Here is a 22,819-nt window from a genome sequence, read left to right on the forward strand (position 1 = left end):
ACTGACATCCAGACATTTCATATAGACATTTTCAGCACAGCATTTAAAAGACATTTTTTAAACAATAATAAAAATAACAATAATAAAAATAATAATAATAATGATAATGATAATATATTTTGCATTTGTATTCATTCTGTTTTATGAATAGCTGTGTTTATTTATTTATTTATTTATTTTTTATTATTGTTTAACGATAAAAATTGTCTGAACGTTGCCCACAGGCATCCTGGTGCCTTTCATACTCAAACAGAAATGTATATGAAAGTGTGTGCCAGATAATATACATAGAACAAATAAACACACACTAATAATCACTGTATGACATTAACATGAAACCATGAATGCACGTCACTTATCGCTGATAAACATTTTAAAAAGCTCATAGAAAGACTGCGTGCTCTTACTTTGATATGCGGAAATGACGTCACCAGTAGGCGATCACTTGCTATCCGAAAATGTCCGAGTGATACGAGTGGATTTTCGTTCGGACCGGCGGAAAGTTTGTTTCAAAACTCTGTGTGTGTAAAAAGCAAATCCACAAGCGTAGAACTGAGATCCACAAATGTTTTTTCGATTCACAAATAAAAACTGAGTTCACAAAATTAATTTAATGCATTTTTTATATTTGTGGAATTTGTTTGTGTATTTGCAGATCCGTTTTATATTTGCAAAATATTTTTGTGAGTATACAAATCTTTTTTTTGTATTTGTGGAAGGTGTTTATATTTACAGATTACACATTTACACACAGATTGTCGATCTGCACACACACAACATTATGAAACAAATCTAACTCCATATGTACTGTTATTGGTCAGGTATGTGGTCAGTGTGATTGAGCTGTGTTGATTGGGAGGGAGTGCAGGAGCAGAGCAGAAGGTGAATACAGCACGAGGCAGCAGCTCAGTTAGCAGAGCGCAGTATCATTAACAAAGTATGTTTAGTACCTAGAAGAAGACCTAGTTAAACACTAGCACACATTTCCTGCTGTTATAAGAAATACAATCATAAAATCATCAATAACTAAGAACTGAGTTTTCTTATGTTGTTACTAATGTGATTCATGTGTAACTTGGCTGCTGTAACTCTGTAACTTCCCTTTGCTTTGGCTTAACTCTCTCTATGTGCTCTATCTGTCTAATTACAGCTAATAACAAGTTCAGTGAGTCTCAGTAGATTTTGTTGCACATGAACTTTCTACTAACTCCTATCAATGTAAGAGACTTTTTATCTTTTCATTTATGAGATGAAACTTTTACTGATTCTAAATCAGCCGTGTTGTAACAAGCATTTATAAATCTATGACACTATTACTAACTACTAACTAGTTTTAGAGTGAGTGGAGCCTTTTGTAGAAATCATTACATCATCATAAGCTGTAAAATAACTTAGAAAACTAACAGCTAGTTTTAACTGTAAAGATTCATCAGCTGTTGATTTGGTTTGAATCTTTCTAGATGAATTTATGGAGGAATGTTTGATTTAAGAATAATGTGCATTAATACAGTTTAGAGTGAGAGTGAAATATCAGTTGATGCTACATAACAAACATAACTGAGTCAATTACTTTAATGTTATTATTTTTAGTCAGCTACTTCAAATCTGAGATGTTGAGTGATTCATGTTATCGCTCATCATAGTTTAACAAGTGGAGTTCAAACACACTATAACTCCAGTTTACAGCAGTTTGCAGCAGTTTACAGCAGTTTCAGGTTAAATAATGATGTGTTACCTCTGTCACTACCCGATGGGGAAATTTCACATTCACAAAAACAAATGGGCCAAATCTAAACCAAACATTGTACTCTTTAAACATGAACTGCACCGTTATTCTGCCACAATCAAGGATATCAGTAGTAAGAAAGCTGCCAAAACACACTTTATTATGGAGAAATTTTGTGCCAATGATTTGTAAAAACCTCTGACTGTTTTATGTTTGTTTTGTTTTTTGTTTTTGTCTGTTGTGTTGTATGTGTTGTTTGCCAAATTGTCTTAATAAAAAAAAAAAGTAAACATCAAAAAAAAAAAAAAAGAAAAAAAAGTCGCCTACCCGATGTGAGTCTGACATGCGCAGTAGTGTTCTCGATCGTCCGCCATCTTGGACGGATATCTACGGCAACACCGATTGGACAAACTACTGCTACCATAGGTAAGACTGTGGTTTTTTGTGCGTTGCGTTTCTCGCGCATGCGCCATGACGCTACCTGACGTCAGTCTGCCGCGCATGCGCGTTGTGTTAACCGATGTGAGTCTGGTTACCCGATGTGAGTCTGTAGCGCATGCGCTTTGTATCTATCCGCGCTGTTACCCGATGTGAGTCGCGCATGCGCCACTTTTCAATCTTGCACCGTCAATTTCAGCGGATTGATTAAAATGAGCGATTTTGAATATTTCAGTCAGCTCCATGCTTACCTGCAATCGGGACAGTTTAATCCCAGTTGTGGAAAAGCTGTGAAGTGGAAGATTACTCGTTCTCAGAGTAATTACATCTTGAAAGGTAATTTGGCTAGCATGGTAATTTGATAATGATAATCATGGTAATCATTTGAATTATAATAATAAAATAATGAAAATATTTTAGCACAACATTTCCTATTTTCAAAATTTTTTGTTTTTCATATTAATCATAATTTTTATTTTTAATCTCTTCACGATAAAATGTTTTAAAAAGTGTTACACATGGCTCATTAGTGACAAAATATGTCTGTTTCAAGAGGTTGTCATAAATCAATACATTTTGTAATCAACATTATTTTATTGAAAAACATGAATATATATTGCAAGACAGATAGAAGACACACAGACAGACACACACAGAGAGAGACAGACACACAGAGAGAGAGACAGACACAGAGAGAGAGACAGACAGACACACACACAGAGAGACAGACAGACACACAGAGAGACACACAGACAGACACACACACAGAGAGACAGACAGACACACAGAGAGACACACAGACAGACACACACACAGAGAGAGACAGACAGACACACACACACACACACAGAGACAGACAGACAGACACACACACACACACACAGAGACAGACAGACAGACACACACACAGAGAGACAGACAGACACACACAGAGAGAGAGAGACACACACATACACACACAGATAGACACAGACACACAGAGAGAGAGAGAGACACACACAGACAGGCACACGCAGAGAGAGACAGACAGACAGAGAGACAGACAGACACACACAGAGAGAGACAGACAGACACACACACACAGAGACAGACACACACACAGAGGGAGACACACAATTGTAATTAAAGAATTGTTTTCTACACAGATGGCAGACTGTTCTACACTGGCCCAAACAAACTGTACATGCGGCTGGTGGTTATGTCTGAGGAGGAAAAGAGCGCTGCTCTCAAAGAGTGCCACAACCAGCAAGGCACAGGCAACCACAATGGTGTCAGAGGCACCAGAAACCGTTTGGTGGCAGGATACTACTGGCCCACCATCAGGATGTTACTGACTGGGTAAGGCAAAGTTTGTTATCTGGACGATAGAACTTCCAACTATATTTTTATTTCAAGAAAAACTAACTAACATGAGATATCTATTCAAGTACATTGACCTCTGTTTCAGGTCACGCGCTGTCACCAATGCCAGTTAAACGATCCAATAAAAACAGTGGCACCAGTGCTACACTCCATCAAGGTAGTGTTGAACACCAATATATAATGTTCCTTTCAACATGTGTCAGTTGACTCTGTGATAAACTATCGACATTTATATTTGCAGGTGAAAGAAAATTGGAGTGTGCTTGGAATGGATCTAATTGGCCCATTAAAGGAGACTGCACGCAAGAACAAATACATTCTGACAATGACTGATTTGTTCAGCAAGTTTGTTGTTGCTGAACCGCTACAGTCAAAGTCAGCTGTGGAGATTTCCGCTGCAGTAACTGCCAAGTTTTACATGTTTGGCATGGTCAGCAAAATCATAACTGACCAGGGGAGGGAGTTTGTGAATGAGGTATGATAAATACAATATTAGATAAACCGTGATCATCTTCATAGCTGCAGATCATTCATGTATTGTTTTTCTATTCAGTCGATGCTTACAGACTTTGTTGTATTGCTCTTGTATACATATTTACAGCTCAACAAAGAGATCTTCACACTGCTAAACATGATGATGTGGTCCTGTTGGCTTCATCAGACCGTGACCTCCTCGGTTCGCAGCCAAGTGTGAGGCGGCCGGGATGGGAATCAGCACCTCCAAATCTGAGTCCATGGTCCTCAACCAGAAAAGGGTGGAGTGCACTCTCCGGGTCGGGGATGAGATCCTGCCCCAAGTGGAGGAGTTCAAGTACCTCGGGGTCTTGTTCACGAGTGAGGGAAGGATGGAGCGGGAGATCGACAGGCGGATCGGTGCAGCATCTGCAGTAATGCGGACTCTGCACAGATCCATCGTGGTGAAGAGAGAGCTGAGCCGAAAGGCAAAGCTCTGGATTTACCAGTCGATCTTCGTTCCTACCCTCACCTCTGGTCATGAGCTTTGGGTAGTGACCGAAAGAACAAGATCGCAGGTACAAGCGGCTGAAATGAGCTTCCTCCGTAGGCTGGCTGGGCTCTCCCTTAGAGATAGGGTGAGAAGCTCAGTTATCCGGAGGGAGCTCGGAGTAGACCCGCTGCTCCTCTGTGTTGAGAGGAGCCAGATGAGGAGGCTCGGGCATCTAATCAGGATGCCTCCCGGACGTCCACCGGTAGGAGACGCTGGAGAGACTATGTCTCTCGGCTGGAACGACCTGGAAGCGAGGATGAGGACAATCACAGACCTCAATGAAAAGGTAGTGAGGCACAAAGCTCATGTATTGAAGTTGTTGTATTTTTGTGTTTCATGTTATTTACTTTATTTGTGGCTTTGGCCAATAGCTTCTTGCCAACATAGAAAAGGCCCAGGAGAAGCAAAAGAGCTGTTACGTAGCACGCAAAAGGAAGCGCTGCAAAACAGTAGAAATTAACACAGGTGATGACATTCTCCTTTTCAGGCATGGCCTGAAACATATGCATCAAGGCCCCTACAAAGTCCTTGATATGTCAGAAAATGGCGTGGCCACCATCCAAAAGAACACTGGGTCCTTGCAGAAGGTGAATATCAATCGCCTGAGGCCGTAGTACAGACAGAAACGTAAGTGTTTTCAGTATACTGCTAAACTGTTGGTGTGGCCATTGTTCCATTCTCCACTCTTGGTAACAACCTGATTTGGTAGTTTGTACTTTGTCTATGGGATCAATGCCCAACTTCAATTTCTTGTCTTACTTCAGATTGACAGTCTAGAGGACTGTCTAGGAGAGAGTGATCAAATCTGAGCTGGACATCTACGCCAAATACAGTAAAGTCATCCTCATCATCCTCCTCAAGTACCTGCCTCCCCATCTACGACACCCTTTCAGTCTCCACTCTCGGTAAGAGCCTGATGTCAGTAGTTTGTACTTTGTCTGTAGGATCAACACAATACTTAACTTATTTCCATCTTCTTGTTGTCTTAATTCAGATTGATAGTCTAAAAGACTAGGAGAGAGTGATCAAGTCTGAGCTGGACATCTATGGCAAACACAATAAAGCCAATTGTGTTTAAATGACACCTGTTCTCGGTAAGAAGCTGATTAGGTAGTTTGTACTTTCTCTGTGGGATCAATGCCTAACTTATCTTATTTTCAATTTCTTGTTGTCTTACTTCAGATTAACAGTCTAAAGGACTGTGTAGGAGAGAGTGATCAAATCTGAGCTGGACATCTACGTCAATTGTGTTTAAATGACATCGTTCCAGTCTCCACTCTCGGTAAGAAGCTGATTTGGTAGTTTGTACTTTGTCTGTGGGATCAATGCCTAACTTCAATTTCTTCAAAAAACTTCTACTACTTCCAACAAATAACAACTACCCAAGTGAGAATGATACAAGAATTAGCATTTGAACACAAAGCTTGAAGTAACATTTCACCTTGTATTCAACAACCATTTTTCTAACATTTCTTTTCTTTCAACACTGACGGCATCAATGACAAGAGGTGCAGTTCCAGGGAAGGAAACTCTTGAGAGGAGAGTGCAGCATCCCAACACAAGACACTGAGGTAAAGTTAACTAGTATGAGGTAGAACTGCTGCTTAATTTGTTTTATTAACTGTAATATCTACTGGGTGTGTGGACACATGTTTAAAAGACAGTGCCATATAGTTTCAAGTTTACTATAATATCTGTTGTACTAATATCGTTATCTTTGTGCAATTTCAGGAAAAGATGAAGATGATCGGGAGACTGCACTGTTGACAATCATCCTTCTGCCTTAAGCACCTACATACCTGTATGCTCCAGATTCAGATTGCTTCAGTCTTTCTCTCTCTCGTTCTCTATCAACCCCAACCGGTCAAGGCAGATGGCCGCCCACCTAGAGCCTGGTTCTGCCTGAGGTTTCTTCCCGTTACGGAGTCGCCAAGTGCTTGCTCATGGGGAGAATGTTGGGTCTCTTTAAATTAAAGAGTACAGTCATAACTTATGTCCATCCATCCATCTTCTTCCGCTTATCCGGGGTCGGGTCTCGGGGGCAGCAGCCTAAGCAGGGAAGCCCAGACTTCCCTCTCCCCAGCCACTTCGTCCAGCTCTTCCAGGGGGACCCCGAGGCGTTCCCAGGCCAGCCGAGAGACATAGTCTCTCCAGCGTGTCCTGGGTCTCCTACCGGTGGGACGGGCCCTGAACGCCTCACCAGGGAGGCGTCCGGGAGGCATCCTGATTAGATGCCCGAACCACCTCATCTGGAACTTCTTATGTGATTACATAAAATTGTCTTTACTTGAATATATGCACAATTTTTCATATAGCTATGTACATACATGTGTCTTTTTTTCCTCCATTGTTTATATTATTTTTATAAAGCATGTGGTTAAAATTCAAGATTTAAATTCTTTGACAATACTGTTTAAGCTCTGTCTTTTGTTTTTCCATCTCTGACATCAATTTGATGGAAACACATTTTTGTATTTTTAGATTAAAATGTTTGGTTCATGTTCAAAATGGAATTCTTTGGTCCTTCAAAGTTATAAACTAAAAGTTAACAAACTTTCAGTATTGGCTTGAGCATTCATTCATTTGAAATGGTCTTGTAATAGTGTGTCAAACAGAGGCATGCATACCACAGTTTAAATATCTGTCTGCATCAAAACAACAGCTGAGGAAGTCCATCAGGTGAGTGGAGGAGCTGTGACAGAACTAGAAAGGATGGTACCTGTGTCTATAACAAAGTCTAAAAGAGTGCACATCACACATCAGATAAATCTTGGCCTCTTTTTCATTAACAAAACTGTTCCAAAATCAAAGCTCTATGAATGTAAAATGGATGTAATGTAATGTTAAAAACTTCAGTTAGTTTATACCATTCTCAATTGAAAAAATATATAATATATAATATGTTTATAGTACAATACATCTATATGTACATATATATAATAAAATAATATTATATAAATAAAAAGATAGATACATAAGATAGTGTGTATCTATCTATATCTATATATAGATACATAAGATAGTCTATATATCTATATATAGATATATATTGTGTATATATATACTATCTTATCTATCTATTTTATATATGTATATAATAAAATAATACAATATAAATATATCAATAAAAATATAGATAGATAGATAAGATAGTGGATAGATATAATTATTATTACTATTACTTTGTATTATTTTATTTCCATGTCTGATTTCCAGATAGTTCCATGATATGTATACTTACTCTTAACCTCTGACAACTATTTACAACCAAACTATTTATATTTATTCATATTTATACATTCATACGATTGATTTATTTTATTTATATTTATATGTTTATACAACTGATTTATTTCGCTTATCGCGTTTTGAGTCTGGGGGCGTTTTTTCCAAGCGGAGTTGCCGTACATAACCGTCCAAGATGGCGGACGATCGAAAACGCTACTGCGCATGTCAGACTCACATCGGGTAGGCGACTCACATCGGGTAGTGACAACCTCTTCTACTCAGATCTGATACAGTATATTATAGAGTGATCTGGAATAACTTGTGTTTTAATACTGTGAGTTTCAGACTGAACACAAAGTTGACTGCTGATGTGTGTGTGTGTGCGTGTGTGTGTGTGCGTGTGTGTGTGTGTGTGTTCACAGACTTGACTGTGAAGGTGTTTATATCTGCTCTGAACTGAGTGTAAAGCCTGGTGTTATAGACGTGATCATCCTTTAAATGGTGATAACAGCGCACACTTTCATAGCGTCTCCCCTTCAAGACATCCATGATGTTAAAATCAGGAGTTTGAGAGACAAGTTTCTCTTTCTTACCTCCACACACCTGAACAATCACTGCATGAAGCTGGACGTATTTAACAGGTTTTGGAAAGTGACAAATTTGACTTGAGTCCATCTGGGACTCTGAAACCAGTCACATCACTAAATAAGAGTTTTATCAAAGTACTCACCAACGACAACAATAAGCCTCACGTAGAATATTTGTCTTGGCTGAAGATCTGGAAATTCACAGATGTAGTCTCCACTGTCAGCCGCCTGTGTATTGTTGATGGTTATGGAGGCGTTCAGTTGATCTGAACGTGAGATTCGCGCTCTGAGCGGCTGATCTTGACCGTTATCATACAGGAACACCGGACGACCAGCTTTCTTCCACACAAACTTCTTGTTAGTAATGTCCTCTGGGAGTGAACAGGGTAAAGTGACGTCTCTTCCTTCTTCCACTCTGATGATTGTTGGCCCTGGAAGACATAAACACGTATTAATCAGTATGTTTACATGCAGAATAATCAGGTTAAGACAGACATATGGAAATTTGTTGTCATAGCAACATATCAACTTATGTTATAACAAGAAACTTTTCTTGTTTCTTGTCATCTGGCACATTGTCTTCAACAAATCCTTTGCTCTGCTCTGCACATATCATACTTACACTTATTCATATTTCACTTTTTTACATCTATTTATGTTTTATCTGTTTTTATCTTTTACATTTAGTTTCTCTGATTCTTATTTTTCACATTATTATATTATTCTAGTCTTTTACACTCTATAAATTATATTCATGTGTTGTTCCAGACAGCAGGAGAAGGAAGAAGTGAGTTAGTATGAATATCTGCTAAAAGTTGACCTGCATTGATTCAATGTCAGATAAAAGAGGAGAGAAATGCAAACACTCTGAACATTACAGCCACGAATTCAGAATTTCGACTGATTTATCAAACTTTATTGATTCATTAAACCTAATTAACTAACTCATTAACTAAGTAAATCAATATGTCCTCATAAATGTGGAGGTGGTGCCCCTCATAACGAGAGCTTATAATTTAAAACATCCAAAATTGCTAAATAACCATTTATAAATCTATGACACTATTACTAACTACTAACTAGTTTTAGAGTGAGTGGAGCCTTTTGTAGAAATCATTACATCATCATAAGCTGTAAAATAACTTAGAAAACTAACAGCTAGTTTTAACTGTAAAGATTCATCAGCTGTTGATTTGGTTTGAATCTTTCTAGATGCATTTATGGAGGAATGTTTGATTTAAGAATAATGTGCATTAATACAGTTTAGAGTGAGAGTGAAATATCAGATGATGCTACATAACAAACATCACTGAGTCATTTACTTTAATGTTATTATTGCTGTAACTTCTTTAAAATACAGTTTAACTTCAATTTCTGTCATTTTTAGTTCAGCTACTTCAAATCTGAGATGTTGACTGATTCATGTTATCACTCATCATAGTTTAACAAGTGGAGTTCAAACACACTATAACTCCAGTTTACAGCAGTTTACAGCAGTTTACTCCAGTTTACAGCAGTTTACAGCAGTTTCAGGTTAAATAATGATGTGTTACCTCTTCTACTCAGATCTGATACAGTACATTATAGAGTGATCTGGAATAACTTGTGTTTTAGTACTGTGAGTTTCTCTCTGTTTCTGTGTGTGTGTGTGTGTGTGTGTGTGTGTGTGTGTGTGTGTGTGTGTGTGTGTGTGTGTGTGTGTGTGTGTGTGTGTGTTCAGAGGTGGAAAGTAACGTCTGCAGGAGAGAAAACACAATTATATTTAAGAAAAGTTCTTCAGTAAATAAAACACATGAACTACATTGTGTCCAAAAGGGGCGCTGCCAGAAATTTTGGGCCCCATGTAAAGACGTCACATTCTACCAGTTAATGATTCTACCAATATAATGACATAATGAACAAAAGATTTTTTTTTATTAAGTGTACAAACTCTTTTTTATAATTTAAAAGTATTTAATCATTCTTTCTTTTCTTCATAATAGAAATAAATAAGAAATTCCCACAGATCTCCTTCAGTTACACCAAGTAACATCTCATTCAACACAATGCTGCTCACCTGTTCCATTTCCGTCTTGGGCTGATCCATTACCAGGGGCGGTCGGGGCGGTCGGGTCTGTTGGTCCAGACAGGAGGAGAAGGAAGAAGTGAGTTAGTATGAATATCTGCTAAAAGTTGACCTGCATTGATTCAATGTGAGATAAAAGAGGAGAGAAATGCAAACACTCTGAATCTTGTGTGAAGATATTAGCAGTAACTAATATTTGGGGAGCAAATGTTACATGAATGTTTGACTGTGGACTAAGTTTAACTAACAGGTTCATTTCCACTCATGGACTAAACCCACCTTTAAGAAACATTGGCTGACATATTGTGGCCCTCTCACTTCTCTCTTGTCTTTCTTTTCTTTCTTTTCATTTGGAGCCCTGATTTGATTTGATGAAGCTGTTGGGACATTTTGCTCTTGTAGCTCCTCCTCACTCACAACTCACTGCTAGTAGTGCTGCCTGGTTTGGAGACAGGACTGAACCATTTCATGTCAATAGAGGGGGGTGTTTGGGCACTACAGAGGCTTTGGATGGTTCCATTTAGCCAGAAACAAGAAAAGTGAAGCTTTAGTTTAATAAATATTTAGTTTATTAGTTTAATTCATATATTTTAGGGCCCCTGTCAGTTACAGATCTTTAGAGTCCTCCTAACTTTTCACTAACCCTAACCCCCCTTACAGCCCCTGGTGGCAGCTACAACTGTTGGATTTCATCTGTGAGACCAAAGGGAATGATATCATATATCACAATGCTACACATTAGAGCTAGCACTAAATCACCAAAAAGCTGCACAGATCAGTTCATGGGATCATTTTCTCCCTCAGATGATCACTCATCATCTCAGAGTCGGGCTGCTAACAGCTGAGATGACCGGCTGCTTTTCACACGTCTGAAAACGTTGCAGCAGATTTACAAACAGACAATATTTTAATAATCTGAACACATATTGAGAATCTACATAGTTATGTCTCCCCTGTGAGAACATGAGGGGTTAAATACATTTAGTGCCTTATGAAGAAAGGAAAACCTAATCTTAACTACCCAAACGTTAACTTCAAGTAAATCACATCAATTTCTGTCATTTTTAGTCAGCTACTTCAAATCTGAGATGTTGACTGATTCATGTTATCACTCATCATAGTTTAACAAGTGGAGTTCAAACACACTATAACTCCAGTTTACTCCAGTTTACAGCAGTTTACAGCAGTTTACTCCAGTTTACAGCAGTTTCAGGTTAAATAATGATGTGTTATCTCTTCGACTCAGATCTGATACAGTATATTATAGAGTGATCTGGAATAACTTGTGTTTTAATACTGTGAGTTTCTCTCTGTTTCTGTGTGTGTGTGTGTGTGTGTGTCTTTGAGTTCATTCACTTTGTGTTCAGTCTGAGCACACACTGACATTTATTCACAACTAAAAACATTTTAACTATTAAAATCATTTCAATATTAAATATAATGAGGAAGAATCTCACCAGAGATATGCACATATGTCTCAGCACGAGTCGTCTGGTCGTCTTCCCCATATGTAGCAACACAGTGATAGTAGTCGGTCTTGTTAACAGTAGTTCGGAGGATGATGTCATAGAGTCCTTCTCTTTCTGACACCAGTGGTTCTTCAGCAGGAAGTTTGTTTCCAGCTCCGTCCTCCCAGTGTAATTCAGGTTTTAGAAAAGCTCCTCGAACTTCACCCTGCAGCAGTGCTCTGAACTTAAATTGCTCTATCCTGACAGACGGCTTTGGAGCTTCATCTGTAAACAAAGTATAAAAGAAACGTAGTAAAGAACAATTAGAGGATTAGACATGAGCTGTAATACTGGGATGTTTTTGTTCAGCCTGTCTCTGCTTGTATATGATCATATTTCAGAGGAGCAAAAACAGAGAAACAGTGAAATAGTTGAACTGAATATTTGGTAACTTCTCACCACTGCAAACACTATTTCTGACTCATATCATGACAGAGACACATACAGTCAACAAGTTTGGACAAACCTTCAATTTCTGAAGTTTCTTGAACCACAAAAATAAAAATGAAGTCCTGTAATGTGTTGTCTGAGATGTACACAGTATTTCCTGTTCCACTAAAGTAATATAAAAACTGTTGTAAAATGTGAATCATAGCTTCTTGTGCAGCATGTCTGAGCCTTTGTGTTATCACAGTTTAATTGTGTCAGTGAGAAACATTTGATCAACAGTCTCAAGCTGCCACAATGAAAAACTGACCATCAAATGTGTTGTAGTTCTTCTTTAGTAGCCGACAGCAGCTCAGGTACGAGTGTGATGGAAAGAAAAGCAGTGATCAGCTTTTCCTGATCATTGATCTAAATATTCAATAAGTTGATCAGTTTTCTTTACTTTAGTGGAACAGAAAACACTGCTGAGATCTCAGACTACAGATTTATAATAAGAAACTTTTAGTCACTGTGGACTAAGTTTAACTAACAGGTTCATTTCCACTCATGGACTAAACCCACCTTTAAGAAACATTGGCTGACATATTGTGGCCCTCTCACTTCTCTCTTGTCTTTCTTTTCTTTCTTTTCATTTGGAGCCCTGATTTGATTTGATGAAGCTGTTGGGACATTTTGCTCTTGTAGCTCCTCCTCACTCACAACTCACTGCTAGCAGTGCTGCCTGGTTTGGAGACAGGACTGAACCATTTCATGTCAATAGAGGGGGGTGTTTGGGCACTACAGAGGCTTTGGATGGTTCCATTTAGCCAGAAACAAGAAAAGTGAAGCTTTAGTTTAATAAATATTTAGTTTATTAGTTTAATTCATATATTTTAGGGCCCCTGTCAGTTACGGACCTTTAGAGTCCCTCCTAACCTTTCACTGACCCTAACCCCCTTACTGCGCCCCCTGGTGGCAGCTACAACTGTTGGATTTCATCTGTGAGACCAAAGGGAATTATATCATATATCACAATGCTACACATTAGAGCTAGCACTAAATCACCAAAAAGCTGCACAGATCAGTTCATGGGATCATTTTCTCCCTCAGATGATCGCTCATCATCTCAGAGTCGGGCTGCTAACAGCTGAGATGACCGGCTGCTTTTCACACGTCTGAAAACGTTGCAGCAGATTTACAAACAGGTGATATTTTAATAAAGTGAACACATATTGAGAATCTACATAGTTATGTCTCCCCTGTGAGAACATGAGGGGTTAAATACATTTAGTGCCTTATGAAGAAAGATAGAAATGATAAGAGATGAAAGTGAAACTAAAGTTGTTTTAATAACACTTAATAGAGACACAAACATTATTAATAAAGAGATTTCAGGTATAAAGAATATAAATGTATTTTAAGTAGATTTTGAAGGTAAATAGTTGAATGTGGTGAGAGTTCACTCACAAGACTGATGTGGTTTAGTAGTGTAGTGTTATTGGTCAGGTATGTGGTCAGTGTGATTGAGCTGTGTTGATTGGGAGGGAGTGCAGGAGCAGAGCAGAAGGTGAATACAGCACGAGGCAGCAGCTCAGTTAGCAGAGCGCAGTATCATTAACAAAGTATGTTTAGTAACTAGAAGAAGACCTAGTTAAACACTAGCACACATTTCCTGCTGTTATAAGAAATACAATCATAAAATCATCAATAACTAAGAACTGAGTTTTCTTATGTTGTTACTAATGTGATTCATGTGTAACTTGGCTGCTGTAACTCTGTAACTTCCCTTTGCTTTGGCTTAACTCTCTCTATCTGCTCTATCTGTTTGATAAAGAGGGAATCACTCCATACATGGTTGCAGCGCTGTGGGGACGAGGCCCTGCCAGATGTGTTTCTGACTATTTGACTTGAGTCCATCTGGGACTCTGAAACCAGTCACATCACTAAATAAGTGTTTTATCAAAGTACTCACCAACAACAAGGACAATGTGGAATATTTGTCTTGGCTGATCTGGAAATTCACAGGTGTAGTCTCCACTGTCAGCCACTTTCGTCTTTCTGATGGTTATGGAGGCGTTGCCTGAATTCAGTTTATCTGGAAAATGTTTAACTCGTCCTCTGAACTGCTGATCTTGACCTTTACCGACGTTATTGGAATAATCTCCAGCATCATACAGGAACACCTGACGAACATCTTTCTTCCACTCAAACTTCTTGTTAGTAATGTCCTCTGTGTTGAGTGAACAGGGTAAAGTGACGTCACTTCCTTTTTCCACTCTGATGACTGTTGTCTCTGGAAGACAAAAACATGTATTAATCAGTATGTCTACATGCAGAATAATCAGGTTAAGACAGACATATGGAAGATTGTTGTCATAGCAACATATCAACTTATGTTATAACAAGAAACTTTTCTTGTTTCTTGTCATCTGGCACATTGTCTTCAACAAATCCTTTGCTCTGCTCTGCACATATCATACTTACACTTGTTCATATTTCACTTTTTTACATCTATTTATGTTTTATCTGTTTTTATCTTTTACATTTAGTTTTCTCTGATTCTTATTTTTCACATTATTATATTATTCTAGTGTTTTACACTCTATAAATTATTTCCATGTGCTGGTCCAGGCAGCAGGAGAAGGAAGAAGTGAGTTAGTATGAATATCTGCTAAAAGTTGACCTGCATTGATTCAATGTCAGATAAAAGAGGAGAGAAATGCAAACACTCTGAATCTTGTGTGAAGATATTAGCAGTAACTAATATTTGGGGAGCAAATGTTACATGAATGTTTGACTGTGGACTAAGTTTAACTAACAGGTTCATTTCCACTCATGGACTAAACCCACCTTTAAGAAACATTGGCTGACATATTGTGGCCCTCTCACTTCTCTCTTGTCTTTCTTTTCTTTCTTTTCATTTGGAGCCCTGATTTGATTTGATGAAGCTGTTGGGACATTTTGCTCTTGTAGCTCCTCCTCACTCACAACTCACTGCTAGCAGTGCTGCCTGGTTTGGAGACAGGACTGAACCATTTCATGTCACAAGAGGGGGGTGTTTGGGCACTACAGAGGCTTTGGATGGTTCCATTTAGCCAGAAACAAGAAAAGTGAAGCTTTAGTTTAATAAATATTTAGTTTATTAGTTTAATTCATATATTTTAGGGCCCCTGTCAGTCACGGGCCCTTAGAGTCCTCCTAACCATTCACTGACCATAACTCCCCTTACAGCCCCTGGTGGCAGCTACAACTGTTAGATTTAATCAGACCAAAGGGAATCATATCATAAATCACAATGCTACACATTAGAGCTAGCGCTAAATCACCAAAAAGCTGCACAGATCAGTTCATGGGATCATTTTCTCCCTCAGATGATCGCTCATCATCTCAGAGTCGGGCTGCTAACAGCTGAGATGACCGGCTGCTTTTCACACGTCTGAAAACGTTGCAGCAGATTTACAAACAGACAATATTTTAATAAACTGAACACATATTGGTAATCTACATAGTTATGTCTCCCCTGTGAGAACATGAGGGGTTAAATACATTTAGTGCCTTATGAAGAAAGGAAAACCTCATAAGAAAGAAATGAAAGTGAAACTAAAGTTGTTTTAATAACACTTAATAGAGACACAAACATTATTAATAAAGAGATTTCAGGTATAAAGAATATAAATGTATTTTAAGTAGATTTTGAAGGTAAATAGTTGAATGTGGTGAGAGTTCACTCACAAGACTGATGTGGTTTAGTAGTGTAGTGTTATTGGTCAGGTATGTGGTCAGTGTGATTGAGCTGTGTTGATTGGGAGGGAGTGCAGGAGCAGAGCAGAAGGTGAATACAGCACGAGGCAGCAGCTCAGTTAGCAGAGCGCAGTATCATTAACAAAGTATGTTTAGTAACTAGAAGAAGACCTAGTTAAACACTAGCACACATTTCCTGCTGTTATAAGAAATACAATCATAAAATCATCAATAACTAAAAACTTTGAGTTTTCTTATGTTGTTACTAACTTGAAATAGTTACACTACTATTACATGTTCAACAATTATCTTCCCAACACTGGTTATAACACTGTTATATAATAACCACTGTGTGTTTGTATTGTTGTATTGTCTCTTTGTCTCCTATACATCAATAAAAAATGTATACAAAAAAAATGTAGCTGGCTTTCCCAGCATAAAGTTACTGGTTTACTAGATTCATCAGTTTATGTGTGTTTTTGTCAGTTGATGTGTGTCACAGGAAATGGAAGAGCTTCAGGGACATATATGAGAGAAAAGAAGAAGTGATCTCAGCCATGGTTGATGATTGAAGAAGCAATGTTGTTATGTAGTGAAAACGGGCGGGCTCGCTACTTGTGCGATGACGTGAATTTACATTATTATCACAAAATGATCACGCGTCAAACTCAAGCGAGTAGCGCGACACATTCTCATTTGTCGCACATACGAACGCCTCTTAACGTTAACTTCTCATACTCTGCTCTTTCTCAGCAGGAGAGCCTTAGTTTATATAACTAATGGGAAACATTGATTATTTACTTGTTTTTAGTGGCGCTGAGATCAGATTTATGGTCTGCACTGAAATGATGCATTATACCTCCAAAAGTAACTAAGGAACTGTGTGTGTGTGTGTGTGTGTGTGTGTGTGTGTGTGTGTGTGTGTGTGTGTGTGTGTGGAGTCACAGAGTTCATTCACTTTGTGTTCAGTCTGAGTACACACTGACATTTATTCACAACTAAAAACATTTTAACTATTAAAATCATTTAAATATTTAAATATAATTAATAAGAATCTCACCAGGGAACCGCACGTATGTCTCAGTATCAGTCTGATGGTTGATTTCCTTCTGTGTAGCAACACAACGATAGTGGTCGGTCTTGCTCACAGTAGTTCGGAGGATGATGTCATAGTGTCCTCCTCTTACTGTCACCTCAGGTTCTTCAGCAGGAAGGATGTTTCCAGCTCCGTCCTGCCAGTGTAATACAGGTTTTGGAAAAGCTCCTCGAACTTCACACTGCAGCAGTGCCGCACGCTGTGTTTGTTTAAGTATCCTGACAGACGGCTTTGCTCTAACTGTGAACAAAGTATAAAAGAAACGTTGTAAAGAACAATTAGAGGATTAGACATGAGCTGTAATACTGGGATGTTTTTGTTCAGCCTGTCTCTGCTTGTATATGATCATATTTCAGAGGAGCAAAAACAGAGAAACACTGAAATAGTTGAACTGAATATTTGGTAACTTCTCACCACTGCAAACACTATTTCTGACTCATATCATGACAGAGACACATACAGTCAACACGTTTGGACAAACCTTCAATTTCTGAAGTTTCTTGAACCACAAAAATAAAAATGAAGTCCTGTAATGTGTTGTCTGAGATGTACACAGTATTTCCTGTTCCACTAAAGTAATATAAAAACTGTTGTAAAATGTGAATCATAGCTTCTTGTGCAGCAGAGAAAATATAATTATCTTATTACAGTGTTAATGTTTATTTATAATAAAATAAAATATCACTTAAATGATGAACTGACCTGAAACAAAAAGCTGTTCATTTAAAATGTATGAACTGATTCAGATGAAAAACATGAAGCTGAATGATATTAAAACTGTCAGCTTGAACAATAACTGGAAATAGATTTATGTATATGTTGATATATTTTAATGTATTCAATAATAGATTCATGTAGACTTGGTGGATTTTGTATGAAAGATAAAAACAAATGTTTAAAAATAAACATGATATATTAATAAATAAATTATATTACAAACATTTCTAAAGAATCTGTTGTCTGCTCATTATGATTATATGGACACAAAACATTAGTTAAACTCACCTTTCATTAAACAGTTTATGATGCGATACCACCATCTGTACACAGCGAGAACAACAGCAACAACAAGACCAATAACTATAGCAGCAATCTCTCCAGGTGTGAGCCCTGAAACAGATAAAAGGTAAAGTAAGAGTCAGAATCAAAGAGTCCATCATGTTCAGACATCATAACCTACACAAAGAGAACAACTAAAGGTGTGCATGCTCCTAAAATCTCCAATGATTGACAGATTCAAACAGCAGTGAGATGACTCTCAGCAGCCACAGTGATATTAGCATCCATCTTCTGAGCAGTTTCCTCCTGCTGGGCTCCACAGCTCAGAGGTTGCTTTTGGTCACAGTAGTGAGGAGGCTCATGTTGTTGTAGCATCCTGCTGTTTCTGACACGTGTTGATCCTCAGTAGGAAGGATGTTTCAATCACTGTCCTGTCACTCCACTTTAGGCTTTTTACAGCTGACTTTTGCTACACTCCTGCCGTACCTGAGATCTGCACATGTGTGGAAATCTGTCATGTCAACATGTTTGTCATCTGGACCCTCACTGCAGAGCAATGAGTGAAGACAAGATTTACTCATTTCATGTTTACACTTTACATGAACCCCTGACCAACTACGTGCATACCAGAGGGTGCATGGCATCACTGCACAATGCTGTGGTAGCCCACCCTGGATCCAGAAAATCAGCCCCAGATCATCATGCTTCCTCCTGTTTACTACGACCACTATGAAGCTGTGCTTGAAACTGTTGTCAGAAACTTGTCTTCTGACTCTGTTGTGGCTTTGGGTCTGCCACACCTCTTCCTTTCAGAGTTTGACCCAGTTTCTGAATGCTTTTTGATGGTGAAGGAAACTGTACTCACTGATCCCTTGACTTCACAATTTCTCTGTAGGAAAGACCTACATTTTTAAGTGTTTTTGTATAATTTTCAGTTTTGGGTAACCTTACCTTTTTTTTTAACCTCTGGCAGTTCACCACTTACCTTTGTACCATTTCAAGCTATTTGCGGACTTGAACTGCTTGAATTTCAATAAAAAACTGGAAAAATCGGGGTGTTGTAAAACTTTTGACCGGTGGTGTAAATGTCACAAAGTGACCAGGAGAGATCTTTGTGTTTTATTGCACTGTATTGTTTTGATTTCGTGTAATTCATTGATTTGAAGTGTTTCTGTCCTGAGTGTCTGAAGGACCCCCCCTGCAGTAAATTGGCACACCTGTAGCCAAGTAGCAATCACCTCCCAACACAGATAAAAGGACTCAGAGCAGGACTGAGACTGGGCTGGCAGAAGTGAGCAGAGACGGGAAGAGGACACCAGATGGAAAGGGTCAACAAAAGACACACTGGCTGAGTGGATTGCCACGCCTGTGCATAGGAGGTGAGTAAAACAATGCAGATTTGCACACACTGCAGTGAAGAATAGAATTGGTGCTTTTACTCTGTGTTTTCTTCTGTCCTGAGGCACCTCGAGAGCCGGCTCACCAGAACACACTGCCAGTATATCAAGCGCCCTGCTGACTGCTGAGTGCACTAAGCCTGTAGCCACGCCCTCGTTGTCCGACTCCACCTTGCCCCCTTTCCCCTTCCTCTTTGGACAGAACCCCTGGAACCAAAGTGGAGACTACAAAAAGGGGTACCACAGACTGGCCAGCTTTCTGGGATCCCCGCTAAAGACTGTGTCCCGTCTGTCTTCCCCATTTTTGACTGTTTTAACAAAGCCTGCCTGTTATTAAATTGCCTATTATTGGACTTTAACTGACTCTGTCTGTGTGCTTGTGTGCCTGAGATTTCATTTCTTTTCATTTGTAGACTTGTGTTATGAAATGGTAACAATAACATTTTATAAGCCTCCACAACTATGGAGCACTTTACCTTTGGACAAATATAAAAACATGTATATGTATATTAGTCTCAGCGTACATGAGGAAGAATGATCCCAGTCAGCTCAACACACTGAGCTTTACTCATTCAACATTTTTATCATCATATTCACAACTTACAGCACAAACATGCACATGTAGAGATCACTGACCAAAATCACAACTCACCTGTTTGTTCTTTTCAGATGAAACCCAAAAGAGAAAAAAGAAAACATAATGAAGTTAGAGAGTTGATGTGATATCAACATGGCAGACAGGTAAAAGTGTTTCTCTGTTTATTGAACACAACTGATTGGAGGAAAAATAAAGCACAGTGTCAGATTTCACAAACATCCTGTCTTAAGCTGCTGCACATTCACATTACTCCACTCTGCTACTTGAAATAACTTTACAGTAAACAGATGAAAAGCTGATGGTCACAGTCTCTGACTTCTCTATGACGAGTATTTAACCAGCTACCGGGACCTTAAAGAGAAAAAAAAGCTGTGTGGAAACAAATGGCCCACACTGTTGGTTCACACTGGCTACGTCACTAAACACTGTTGAGTAGGAGCAGAGTCTGTAAATTACATGTTACACACACACACACACACACACACACACACACACACACACACACACACACACACACACACACACGATAAATGTGTGTGTGTGTGATGCAGTTCTTCTTTAGTAGCCGACAGCAGCTGATCAAACATTTAACTGGAGCTTTTATTTTCTCACAGAGGAAGGAGAGCATTATTTTATTTCACTAAAACTACACGTTTGTTCATGTTTATCATCTCAATTTATCCTACAAAATAAAGTCCATTAAAAGTTTGATCAAATATTTTATATGAACCAAATTCAGCCTAATAAATAAATAAATAAATAAATAAATAAATAATTAAATAATTGTAGTTTTCCTGTAAAGAGACACTCCAGTGATATCAAAGATCAGTTTACTGTCATGAGGAGGATTACTCAGCCTGTTAAACTCATGTTTATTATCTCAGTCAAACATTTGAGGAACTTTAAGTTGAGTCCAAACTTTTCTTTTCAATAATACTGTAAAAACTGATCAATGATATAAAAACTGTGATGAAATATGAATAACTGAGTTTATAAAACATGTTCACTCCTCTTGGTTCATACATTGTGTCAGTGAGAAATGTCTGGTCGAGCTTCTCATGATGTAGTGCGAATGTTGTTATTTTTCAGTGCAAATACGTTGGTTGTGGCTTCATAAATGCTTGTAGGGGGCGGTCCTGTTAATATTCACATTTGTGGAGATTATTGTAAATATTGAGCTGCAAAAATTATGACTGACAGCGGGAGGACGCGTCATAAAATAATACATTTATGTTTAGTATGTAAAGCTAGTGATAGTCTGGGCAGCGCTGTTCTTCTGTCAGTAAAAACATGAAGCTTCACTTTACATTCAAACATGTGGCAGCTACAACTGTTAGATTCCATCTGTGAGACCAAAGGCAGTTATATCATATATCACAATGCTACACATTAGAGCTAGCGCTAAATCTGTTTTAGTTTAACTGATGACTTTCTCACATTGTAAGAAGTGAATGAGTTTTATGAACATTATGTAACTTAGTGAATGATTGAGGTCTGTAGGAGTCAAAGTTACAGCAAGTGTAAAATGTAGAGACAGTGATGTCATCATAATCAGGACTCACCTCTGATTTGATCTGTTTAAGAAAAGACAAAAGGAAAACATAATGATGTTAGAGTGTTTGTGATATCATCAACATAGCAGACAGGTAATACTAGAAAAACACAACTTTGTTAATCTGTTTATTGAACTAAACTGTTTGGAGTAAAAACTAAACTAATATTGAGGTGTTCTTTTCTCTGCTTATAAATATATTTGGATTACAATATGTAGATAAAATGTCAGCATATAACACATATGTAGTAAAGAGAGTAGATAAGTTTAAACTGAATTCTTACTTAAAAAGCCATTATGTAAATGTTATTAGTGAATAAATGATTCCACTCAGAATTATGTGAATGTAGACTCATATAAAAATAGAAGAATGGAGCCATGGACCTATGCTGCAGGTCATTCCCCTCTCTCTCGCTCCGTTTCCTGTCAGCATCTCTGCCAGATACTATGTAAATAAAGGCAAAATGCTCAAAAATGAATATTTTCTTTTTCAAAATAGAAGAATGATCCTAATCAGTTTCACACAGTTATAGATTTTCTAGTTAGTGAGTGATTGAGGTCTGTAGGAGTCAAAGTTACAGCAGGTGTAAAATGTAGAGACAGTGATGTCATCATAATCAGGACTCACCTCTGATTTCCTCTGTTTAAGAAAAGACAAAAGGAAAACATAATGATGTTAGAGTGTTTGTGATATCATCAACATAGCAGACAGGTAATACTAGAAAAACACAACTTTGTTAATCTGTTTATTGAACTAAACTGTATGGAGTAAAAACTAGGGCTGTCAAACGATTAATTTTTTTAATCGCGATTAATCACATTTTTAATTGCATGTTTAACCCTTAAACAGTGTTGTGTTATACAATTTGAGAGTTGAAGCCAGTTTCTGTTCTGTTCAGTTAAAGTGCTGTTTTTCCCGAGTGTCTGTGAACGCGTCTTGAGAGTGAGACTTGCAGCGTGCAGGTGTGTTGTTGTTGTTAGCCTCTGAGAAGAAGACGGCAGCACATGTGTGGCTAAGGAGCTACTACATTAGGTTTGGTTGTTTTGGTGTTGGCTACGGCCCACAATAGCCTGTGTAATAAAAAGGAATAAAGAGCCAGCTAAACCGGCTAACGTCTCGGTTTTTATTGAGGGACGTTACAATATATTA

General features: G+C 38.2%; 1 long non-coding RNA gene across 3 annotated transcripts; it reads left to right on the forward strand.

Moving 5' to 3' along the window:
- The first annotated feature begins 4,782 nt into the window (after nucleotides 1-4,782).
- Nucleotides 4,783-6,393, forward strand: LOC128355906 (uncharacterized). Of its 3 annotated transcripts, none has more exons than XR_008321145.1 (5): nucleotides 4,783-4,818; nucleotides 5,020-5,159; nucleotides 5,715-5,814; nucleotides 6,039-6,103; nucleotides 6,264-6,393. It is a non-coding gene; the product is annotated as an uncharacterized LOC128355906 (long non-coding RNA). The 3 variants fall into 3 exon arrangements; XR_008321146.1 differs by having other exon boundaries at nucleotides 5,020-5,119; XR_008321144.1 differs by lacking the exons at nucleotides 4,783-4,818; nucleotides 5,020-5,159 and adding an exon at nucleotides 5,333-5,437.
- The last annotated feature ends 16,426 nt before the right edge of the window (nucleotides 6,394-22,819 follow it).

Source organism: Scomber japonicus, chromosome 3, assembly GCF_027409825.1.
Source record: "Scomber japonicus isolate fScoJap1 chromosome 3, fScoJap1.pri, whole genome shotgun sequence".
Lineage (NCBI taxonomy): Eukaryota > Metazoa > Chordata > Actinopteri > Scombriformes > Scombridae > Scomber > Scomber japonicus.